Consider the following 10567-nt stretch of genomic DNA (forward strand, 5'->3'; position numbering starts at 1 on the left):
TATAAGATTCGTTTAAAAAACTGTAACACTTTCTAAAACTAGGTTGGGTAAAAACATGGTCGATCCCACAAGAAGCAAAAGAAAATATTGAAGCTTAAGTGTCAAGCCTATATTCCTTCTAATTTCTAATCTCTCATCTCATTCATTCTAGCTATTCATTGGTCATTGGTCAAAACTATTTTGTCAATTGGGTTATAACTTAGTGTAGATTTTATTAATTATTGAGTTAAATGTCATTTTCATACCTGAGGTTTGATTAACTACACAACTTTAATACCTTAATTCATAAGTATTTTGAAAATCACAATTGAAATAACATACCTTATTTATTTTTATTATTTATTTTACAAATGCCATATAATACACGGGTTCAAAAGCTAGTTTGGATTATAACGAGTTTTATGACTTTTGTTTTAGAAAATGTTTATTTTGTTTACTAAATAAAACTTACTTGAACAAAACTAAAATTAAGGTGGGCTTTTCCTTACTTTGAAATATTAACAACTGAATTACTAGTGAGAAAAAAATGAGTATAGAATATAAAAGTGTGTATGAATGATGAAATCGCTTGGAAGTTTGAAAGAGTCATTTTTTTTTCTTTTAATATTCTTTCTAAAGAAATTGCAATTGTGTTAGCAAAAGCCCATAAAATCATAAATGTACTCCCTCCATTGTGCTTTCTATATTTTATTTAGAAACCAAATTCATTCCATATTATGAATTATACACATCAAACTGATTAATAATAATTTCATATTAATAAAAACTCTAAATATAGCATTCAAAATATTTAATTACTAGATTAATAAGATTCTAAATGCCAATCACATACATGCCCAAACAGTCCAAATCCTGCATCTAGCTTTCAACTTGTTCAAAACTTTTACTTCATGTATTATACTAAGATTTGTACTAGTTTACACGATTTAGAAACATCTATAAATCTTGTATTTTGCTACATCATGCCAACAAATGCCTACAAAAATGGGAAAACGACGACAAGTCTTCAAGTTTCATGATCTGATTGTGTCCCTTCTGGTTCCTCTGCAGCTGCCTTTGATCCGGCCTCGCTTGAATCCCCGCTTCCTGTCGGTTCTTGTGGGTTTGAACATGGCAGTGAAGATAGCGTATCCACCACAGTCTGGGTAACACGTGGCGGTGCATTGAGGTCCGGTTCAGTACCTGCTGAGGTTCCTGAAGTAGAAGCAAGTTCTTGAGGTTGGCGGTTAGTTCCCAGGATATCTAGCGACAATTGATGGCTGAGACCATGTGAGTGGCGCCGCTTTTTCTTTTTGAATATCCGGCGAGGGTTTTCCGGCCGAGGAGGCAGCAAGCCTGGCGGAATAAATGGAGGAATGGTTGGTGGTTCATCTTTGTATAACAAACGAACCGACTCTGCTATTGCCAGCACCGTTGGCGGCAGTTCAGGCTCCGGTGGCCGGGCAGTAACATCACCACCACTACCGCCAACACCACCACCAACAACTGCTTTACGAAGCCAATGAGGTAACTTGTTTTCCAAGGAACCACCAATGTCATCAGCCACCTCTTTTCCCTTCAAACTACCGCCAATAGCCCCGCCACTATTGAAAGGATTTGGCATTTTCAAGCCGTTATTTTGCAATCTAAATAAACCGAAATCATTCAATCCAAGCGGTCCCGAAACAAATGGGTTTGGAGGAACACGCTGCCCGAATTTATCAGCTGAATCTTCAGAAAGATTCATTGGGAATCTCTCAAGATTCCATGTCGGGAAATGATCGTTTTCAAATCTTTCTCTCTCAGCAATCTTATCTTCCAAACCCAATTTCATATCGGTCAAATGTGGATGAAACCCGAGTGGGCCTGCAGCAAACCGGCTTTTATGCAACGCCCTTTTCATCATTTCATCCGAAATGTCAGGAAAAACAGGCGATTTCCCGGATTTTGAGTCTTTTTTAGACTCTTTCTGAGTCGGTATATCCAAAACCTTGAGTTGTTCTTCCTCCCATCTTGCTGCCAGGTCATCTGCCACCCGGAATCTTGAAAACTTAAGCCTCGGGTCTTGAAGCATGGCATCCCAACCGCCTCGCCCATGTCTCCGTACACCAATCCACAAAAAATCAAGTTCATCTTCAGACCAAAAATCTTTAACAAGTTTTCTTTTAAGTAGATTGCCTGAACTCGATCCTAAACCCGTTCGCATCATTGTATTATCGAGAACTTTCCGATGATTTTCAGGCAACGAGGCAAACATGGGCAGCATCTGACCCGGGCCCAAACCCAACATCGAGGGAGGTGGGCCCGGACCCGGACCAGCATCCATTTCTTGATGATTATTGTTATCTTTGCGGAATCTTAATTTGGGCAGCATTGGGATTGCTGAAAAGTCACCGATCGATCTGCCCAAAGATAAACTTGGAAACATGTCGGGTTGGGGAGGTGGGACGTTTTGTCCTCGGAAGGGTAGTTTGGTCATATCAAAGGGTAAATGGGGCAATGGCATCATATCAGGACGAAGGTGTAAAGCATTAGCTGAGGTGAACACTTTGGGCTCGTGGTCAGAGTTGGTGTCTAGATGTTTGAATCTGACACGGGTTTTTGCAGAGGTCTCGTTGGAGGGCCCGGGGCCAGGCCCAAAATATGGAGCTAGATGAAATGGGAACTCAAGGCCCATTGGATACTTTTCTTGTCTACTCGAAAATCTTGAAGAGTTTCTGTTAGCAGACTCCATTAGGTTAGAGCTTGGAGCACATAGCCCTAGAACGGCAGGCAACCTCACGCTCTGTGCCAATTCTTTTCCCTACAAATACAAATCATTAGGTGAGAGAATATTAGAGCTCATAGTTTGAACCAATTTACTTATCAAAGGGCTGACCTGGGTTATGTCATATTAGACTCGAGCCAAACCTGAGCTCGAGCTCTTGTTTATTATTTATTAGTTAATTGATTGATTAATTATAATTCTTATTTATATATGCTTGCGGTGCGCGCATATAATGTATATATGTGTGAACCCTCGGGTGGGCAAAAGTAAAATTGCACTAATTTTGACATTATTTTACTAATCTCATGAAAATAACGTTAAAAGTGGCGGAAGGTTAATCAGGCATCATGTGGTGGCGTTGATAGCCGAAAGACAAGGGCACATGCACCAATCAGCCGGTGTCCCGATGATTGAGTGCTATGTGCCTTATGTCCAAGGCTTGATGCAAAACTACTATCGAGCCGGGGGTCTCACCGGAAGCAGCCTCTCTATCCCTATGGGATAGAGGTAAGGCTGTCTACATCTTACCCTCCTCAGACCCTACCATAGCATTGCTATTGATGGGATATACTGAGTACGATGATGATGATGATGATGATGATGATAATTGTAATTTTTGTATGTAACATGATATATTATTTAGTTATTTTTATCACAAATTTCTAAATCATAATAGTTATTGTATAAATATATATATTGAAACTATTAGATAAAAAAATTATACAAACAATGGCACATTTAAGCTCACAAGCCAGCTCGAGCTCTATAACTGTAGCCCGGTATTGGGCTCATTTATTAAACAAGCTCATCTTTAGGTTCGAGCTCGCCCTGGTTGCGGTGCGCGCATATAATGTATATGTGGGCCCTCAGGTGGGCAAAAGTGAAATTACACTAACTTTGACGTTATTTTACTAATTTCGTGAAAATAACGTTAAAAGTGGCGGAAGGTTAATCAGGCATCATGTGGTGGCATTGATGGCCGAAAGACAAAGGTACATGCACCAATCGGTGGGTTTCCCAATGGTTGAGTGTTATGTGCCTTATGTCCAAGGCTTGAGGCAAAACTAGGTCTCATTAGAAGCAGCCTCTCTATTCCTACGGGGTAGAGGTAAGGCTGTCTACTCTTACCCTCCTCAGACCCTACCATAGCTTTGCTATTGGTGGGATTTACTGAGTACGATGATGATGATGATGATCCTTAGGCTCGAGCTCGTTTAAGCTTCGCTTGAATCATTTATACCCCTCGTTATATGTCTAACAAGAACATGTAGAAAGTTGTTCGATGCATATTTTTAATGCATACAAACCTTCTAATTTGCTTTTTTTTGTTAAAAAAATATATATATTTGCTCTAATAAAATACTTTTTATAATGGGACTCTAATAAAATATTTAACCTGTAAATTATACAAAAATTGGAGAAAAGTGTTCCAGATCAAACCGAACCAGCCCGGTTCAACAAGGATTAAGGTTCAAATCATACTTTATAAGAAAATTAAATTATCACTCTCTAATCATTTAATTATTTATAAAAAATGGACAAAAGTGTTTGGGGTCAAACCAAACCAACCCATTTCAACAAGAATTAAGGGTCAAATCATGGTTGACTAAAAGGAATAGATTGTTACTCTTAATTCATACTTAAGGTATTAATTTTTTAAAAGCAGGACAAAAGTGATCCGGATCAAACTGAACCAGGTCAAACTGAACCAACCTGTTCGAACAAGGTTAAGGGTCAAATCATGGTTTATGAGGGTACCTTGTCTGGCTTTAGATTAGGATCGGTCTTGCTCATTGGCTTGTCTTCTTGGGCTTCACTTTGAGCATCGATGTTTGGTGGCAGGACAGGACCCGCACCATCATGTCCTTCAGTAGGAAATGATTCTCTAAATGTTTTCATTTTAGCCAACAGGTCTTTTTGTCTGGCTCGAAGCTTAGCACTGTTAAAAAGAACACATCATTACACTATGCATAAATGTTTTTATTTGGCCATTTTATTTCATAACTTAAACTAATAACAATTATTCCATCTCACATTATAATCACAAGAACAAAGGTCTAATTACGCTTTAAAAGATGCATATTTTTAAGAGAATGCAAAACTCACAACTTAATTTTCAGAGCTTTTCCTGCAGGTGTATACTCACGCACCGGCTCTGGTTCCCGTTCCTCATCAGAACCATTCTGCAGAGATGTAAAAATAATAATAATCACAGTATGGTAAGCCATTTAATAGCTACTAAATGCCCAAATGTATGACTTACCATGTTTGAATGTGTTTATTAAGGTGATCATATAATTGAATAATCAGCATCAAATATATAAACAATAACAAAAAAATATTAAAACCTAAAGTTACCTGATTTAACGTTTCGGCAGGTTGTGGAGCATAGGCTTCCCTGTATGAAACAGCTTTCCTTACCCTTTTCCCACGACCAAGAGCCGCTTCTTCCTCGCTCTGGTACTTTTCCCACCTACAAATCCAATATTAGAAAATTTTATTAAAAATATAGATTGTACGAGTTACCTCACTCTCAGAAGCCTATCCCATTCATTTTCTTCAGTAATGTTCCCAGCAATATCCTCTTTCTTTTCTAGATTGTGGGAAGTGGGCCTGTCAATTATTGATGACGGGGATTCGATTCCTGCTTGTTCTTCTATTGTTTCATCGTTCCAATCCAGAGAATAATTAAAAATAACAAGATAGAAAACAATCAAAAGATACAAAAATTTAAACTTTGTGTACTTAAGTGATTTTATCATACCTTCACTGACCCAAGCATATCATTTTCCATATCTCCTTCACAATTTTCGGTCAAAACAGAGTCAATGTTTGACCGGTCAAGCAACTTCAAAACAGCAGCTTCATCCCACACAACCTGTGCACTGCCAGCTGTACACTTATCCTGGTACACGTCACCCAAACCCCCAACCCGTCTTTTATTCTTATGTTCCAAATCAACCGAACCTTCATCTTTATTAACATTACTTTCACCCCCGGTATCTTTGGATGAATCTTCAAAAAGCTGTTCGGTTCCCCATTTTAAAATATCTTCAACCTCTTTTTGAGATCCCGATTTGTTAACAAAGAGATGATCCAACATTAACTTCTTCTTTGCAAGCTGTAATATTCGTTCTTCAACACTTGCACGAACAACAAGCCTGTAAACAAGAAGTCGCTTTGACTGCCCGATTCTGTGGGCCCGGTTCATCGCTTGAATATCCGCATGCTGGTTAAAATCCGAATCGTATATTATAACCGTATCCGCACTCGCCAAATTGATCCCGAGCCCACACGAACGGGTTGATAACAAAAACACAAACCGACTTTTATCTTGATTAAACCGTGCAATTCTTATTTGTCGGTCAGCTATCGAGACCGACCCGTCAACTCTCTCGAATGCAATAGGCCCGAACTCAATATTCAAATAATCTTCAAGAATATTCAAAAGCTTAGTCATTTGTGAAAATATAAGAACCCGATGACCGTCTTTGTGCAATACTTTAAGCATCGAATGAAGCAAAGCAAGTTTAGCAGAAGCCTTAATACGCATATCGTGAAGAAACTCAACCGACCCGGTTTCGGGTTCGGTTCCTGGGATGAGATACGGGTGGTTACAAACTTTTCTCAATTGCATTACAATATTCAACATTGATTGTTGCGGGACCCCTTTTCCGATATTACGTAACACCTGATAGTTCTTCGTTAACATTGCCCGGTAATACTCAGCTTGAATGGTTGATAAGTCAACGGGTACGACCCGTTCGGTTTTTGGAGGAATATTTTGCATAGCATCTTTCTTTAACCGTCTAAGCATATGTGGGGCCACAAGTTTCTTCAACTCGTTGACTTTTTCGGTTGTTGTGAGATCACTAAACTTATCTTCAAAAGATTTTAAAGACGGAAACGAAGCAGGCTGCAAGAAATTTAACAAATTATACATCTCTCCAAAGTTGTTTTGAAGAGGGGTTCCCGTTAATAACACACGATGTTGAAACGAGAACGTGTTGAGCAAGCTAAAAAGTTTACTACCCGAGTTTTTAAGTCGATGGCCCTCGTCAACAATAAGCGCTTCCCATGGGATTTTACTTAAACGTGCTGAGTCAGCAAGAATCATCTCATAAGTGGTTAAAAGGACATTGAATTTATAACTAGATGTTTTCTTTGAAGTCACCGGGTCACTCGCGTGCCATTCGTACTCGCGCATTAATGCTCGGGCCCGCGAACACCCATGATATTCGACCACGTTTAAATTTGGTGCCCATAAAGAAAATTCCGCCATCCAATTTGGCATAGTGGAGAGAGGAACCAAAACAAGAGACGGTAACCGATGTTTAAATTCAAAATACAAAGATGATAAAAAGGCGGAAGCGGATATTGTTTTACCCAATCCCATTTCGTCTGCAAGGATCACGTTCTTTGACTTTGACCAACATTTTCTCAACCAATTAAGTGCTTCTAGTTGATGTGGGAATAACGAACCCTTTAATTCTTTAGGCTGCTTGGTTAGAGTAATTACATCATTACCCTTTTCCTTAATTGGCTTGGTTTTAACAGCCTCTTTTTCTAGGGTTTGTTGCTCAAAAAGATTGAATAAATCAATAAGATGAGACGATTTTGCGATTATTGGCTCGTTTATGTTTTCCCATGTGCATTCAATATAAGGAAGACCGGTCCACTTCACAAAAACATGGGAAGATTCGTCTTTAGCAATCACACGTTGTGGAACTTTCCACTTATCTTCACAAATATTAATCACTGTTCTTCCATATTTAAACTTGTAGTTGTCTAGTTTCCTTTTTGCAATTACTTTTAACTGTGATTCGGGTATCCAAGCATTATGTAAGTTTGACTTTCCTGCCCATTTGACTAAAAACTCATAAGTCTCCTTTTTCTCGTTGATATTATTATTTTTATCTCTTGCCAAAATATCTTCGGTTGGTTTTGCTAAATCAGCTGAAGTTGAAGCCGGCTCGTCTTTGTTTTTCTTGTCAGTTGAGGTGGGCCCACGATCATCTGTGGGTTGACCAGTCAAATCTACCAAGTTCTCTTCACTAAAATCTTTGGTCAGTGTTTCTGTATCAGGATTGGTCAATTTATTCTTGGTGTCCTCGTTGACTATTTCAGCATCTCCAACGTCTGATGCGTTGCATGTGAGATTTTCATCTGCCTTTTCAATATGATTGTCGGTTATAGTAAGATTCTGAGAAGATGTGTTGTCGGCTTCTGTTGCAGATTGATTAAGCACAAAATTCGTCTCAATGGTTACAATTCGACAGCCTAATACCCGATCAACCTGCAATATATTGGCAGACAACAAAATAAATATCAATATTTGGTCATGAACTAGAAGGGTAATATACAGGAATAAAGACAGTTAAATCTAGTTTTTTTTGTAGGGTATCTAAAAATCATTAAATATAATCAGCATTTATGTGCTTAAAGATTGTTCTTCCATTTATTGTAAGATTCACAATGTGAAGTATTGGTTAACATTTCTATATATATGTTCAAAAAGTTCCTATACTAGCTCCAGACCTAAATCACCTACAAAGACTTTAATAGTTCTAATAATATAGGAAACTGTAAACGAAGAACAGATTGGATTTCGGTCCATTTTTAAATAAATAGATCCAGTTGGGTTATATTTTGTCTCTCATAGGTCAAATGGGCTAGAATAAAACTTTGACTAAAAGTTTACGAGTCAAACGTATCAAAATTCATAAGAAAGTAACTCAACTGCATTAATTCAACCGCTTAAACTGCTTTACCAAGAACAAAGTTAATTATTATTGTAGTAATATAGTTTTCATATCATATTTAACAAATTAACTATTTACATAATTATATCATTAATACCATAACTAGATAAGAAATTAATACCTCGTCATTAAACTTGATATGAGAAACTTCACTTCCCATGTCTGTTTTTGACAAAGATTTCTCCTTTGTTTGTTTAACCGACTTCTGCTTTGTTTGAGAACTGCTTGATGCCGAATGCGGTTTACCATTTTTACCCTTATCACTCTTCGGCTTCTTTTTTAACTTCATCCATTGAAGATTTACTTGTACTTTTTCTTTTTCTTTTTCTTTTCATGGATATCCTGCTAACACTTTCTACACCAAGAACAACTTCCTTCAATGGACCATCATCCTCATCGTCTTTTTCTTCATTCCCCTCTATCTCCATAATAACCTTATTTTCTTCTTCATCAATCTGCTTCTCTTTTTTAGGGCTTGAAACTGTCAATATATCTTTCTTCAATCCTTTCTTCCCATTTTTGTCACTTTTTGCAGATTTATTAATACTTTTAAAATTTTTATTTGTGACATTTGATTTAGTACGTTTTGATGACGGATCCAAATCATCAACAGGCTCAACCGAGCTTTTATTAAGACAGCAGCCAGGGCAATTCCACTTCCCAGTAGGTATCCGCTTAATACGCGAATTAAAAGAAAAAATATAGTTAGCTTTCACTGCAACAACTTTCATCATTTTATTATTAACATATAAAAAATAAATACAAACCTTAAGAGGTGGATCCAGGCACTCGATATGATACGTTCTAGGACAGCTGTCACAACAGAGCAATTTGCCACCAAGATCACAAACAACGCATTCGTAATAATTCTGCGGAAACACAAAAAACAAACATAAATAGATTATGTAATATTCAAAAACTGATTATTTCACTGGACTATAATAATGAAATAATAATAACTCACTCCATCGTTTCCTTTTTCTTTAGTGGGGCGGCACACAGAAGAGCCTTCTATCTTTATCTTGCTTCTCGGTGAAGCACTCGTATGAGATTCTGATGGTATGGAGGCATTGGGCCTGATTGCGCCTGAAGGAATCTTTTTCCGCTTACGCTTCAAAACCCAGTTTCCACTGATGATGTCACTGGTTGATAACTCATTATTCTTCATCGTGACATCCAGATCTTTCATCTTATGTTAAGGGTAATGCATAACATTTGCAGGTAGTCAAACCTCCAATCTAGTACATTAAGAAACATACATGAATAATATTGGAGTACTATTTTTCACTAGTCAAAGATCAATGGATGTCACAGAATAATAAGTAAAACCGGATTCAACAAACAGACATTTCAAACCAGTGCCCTCTTCAGAAATGCATAAAAACAACAATGCAAACCATACAATGATATCAAATTTCATAACTAAACCCATGGATGTAAAAATCCCGACTAAAAGAAAATGAAAAGAAAGCAAAACATAAAAACAATTAATAAAAGAATCAAAGCCATGTTACCTAATCAATGACAGACATAGAAACCCCCCAATTGGATCACAGCAGGCAGAAAGCAATTAACGTAAAATCAAAGAGAACAACAACTTACAGCAGTAGATCAGAGAGAGACAAAGGGTATCGAGGTGGGTTTTAGGGGGTGGGGCACGGATGTGATGAAATAGGGGTGTTTCTTATTAATATTGGAATTAACACAACACCCAACACTCTCTGACATGGGTTTTTGTGAGTACAAGGAGAAAATGACTCGTGCTTTGACCAATCTGCTCTTGCCACGTCAGGACTATGAAACCAATCCAATCCAACCCCACCACACCCACTCTCCCACTTCTTCACCTTTTTCATCTTCTTCTTCTTCGATTGTTGTCATTTGCAGCCTTTGATTTCAATTTGAATGTTTCAGTTCGTTGGGCTTCAATACACATTTTCTTTATTAAACATTAATTTAGTTAAGTTTTTCTTTCCAAATATACCTTCTTTTTTGTTTGTTTATTTATTTATTTATTATCAAGTGGCTTTTTGTTTTTAAAACACTCCATTTATACCTT

The 10567-nt window shown here is 37.6% G+C and overlaps 1 pseudogene across 1 annotated transcript; it reads right to left on the bottom strand.

The window, feature by feature from the left end:
• Positions 1-790: 790 nt before the first annotated feature.
• LOC143598001 (protein CHROMATIN REMODELING 4-like) lies at positions 791-9700 on the bottom strand (annotated as a pseudogene). The gene is made up of 9 exons (XR_013147029.1): positions 9473-9700; positions 9276-9377; positions 8630-9182; positions 5511-8042; positions 5273-5430; positions 5105-5219; positions 4853-4929; positions 4505-4685; positions 791-2782 (listed from the first exon to the last, which is right to left on the bottom strand). The product of XR_013147029.1 is annotated as a protein CHROMATIN REMODELING 4-like (transcript).
• Between the last annotated feature and the right edge of the window lie 867 nt (positions 9701-10567).

The sequence above is a fragment of the Bidens hawaiensis genome, unplaced genomic scaffold, assembly GCF_021521415.1.
Source record: "Bidens hawaiensis isolate Kalapana, Puna unplaced genomic scaffold, B.hawaiensis_p1.1 tig00049402_1, whole genome shotgun sequence".
Lineage (NCBI taxonomy): Eukaryota > Viridiplantae > Streptophyta > Magnoliopsida > Asterales > Asteraceae > Bidens > Bidens hawaiensis.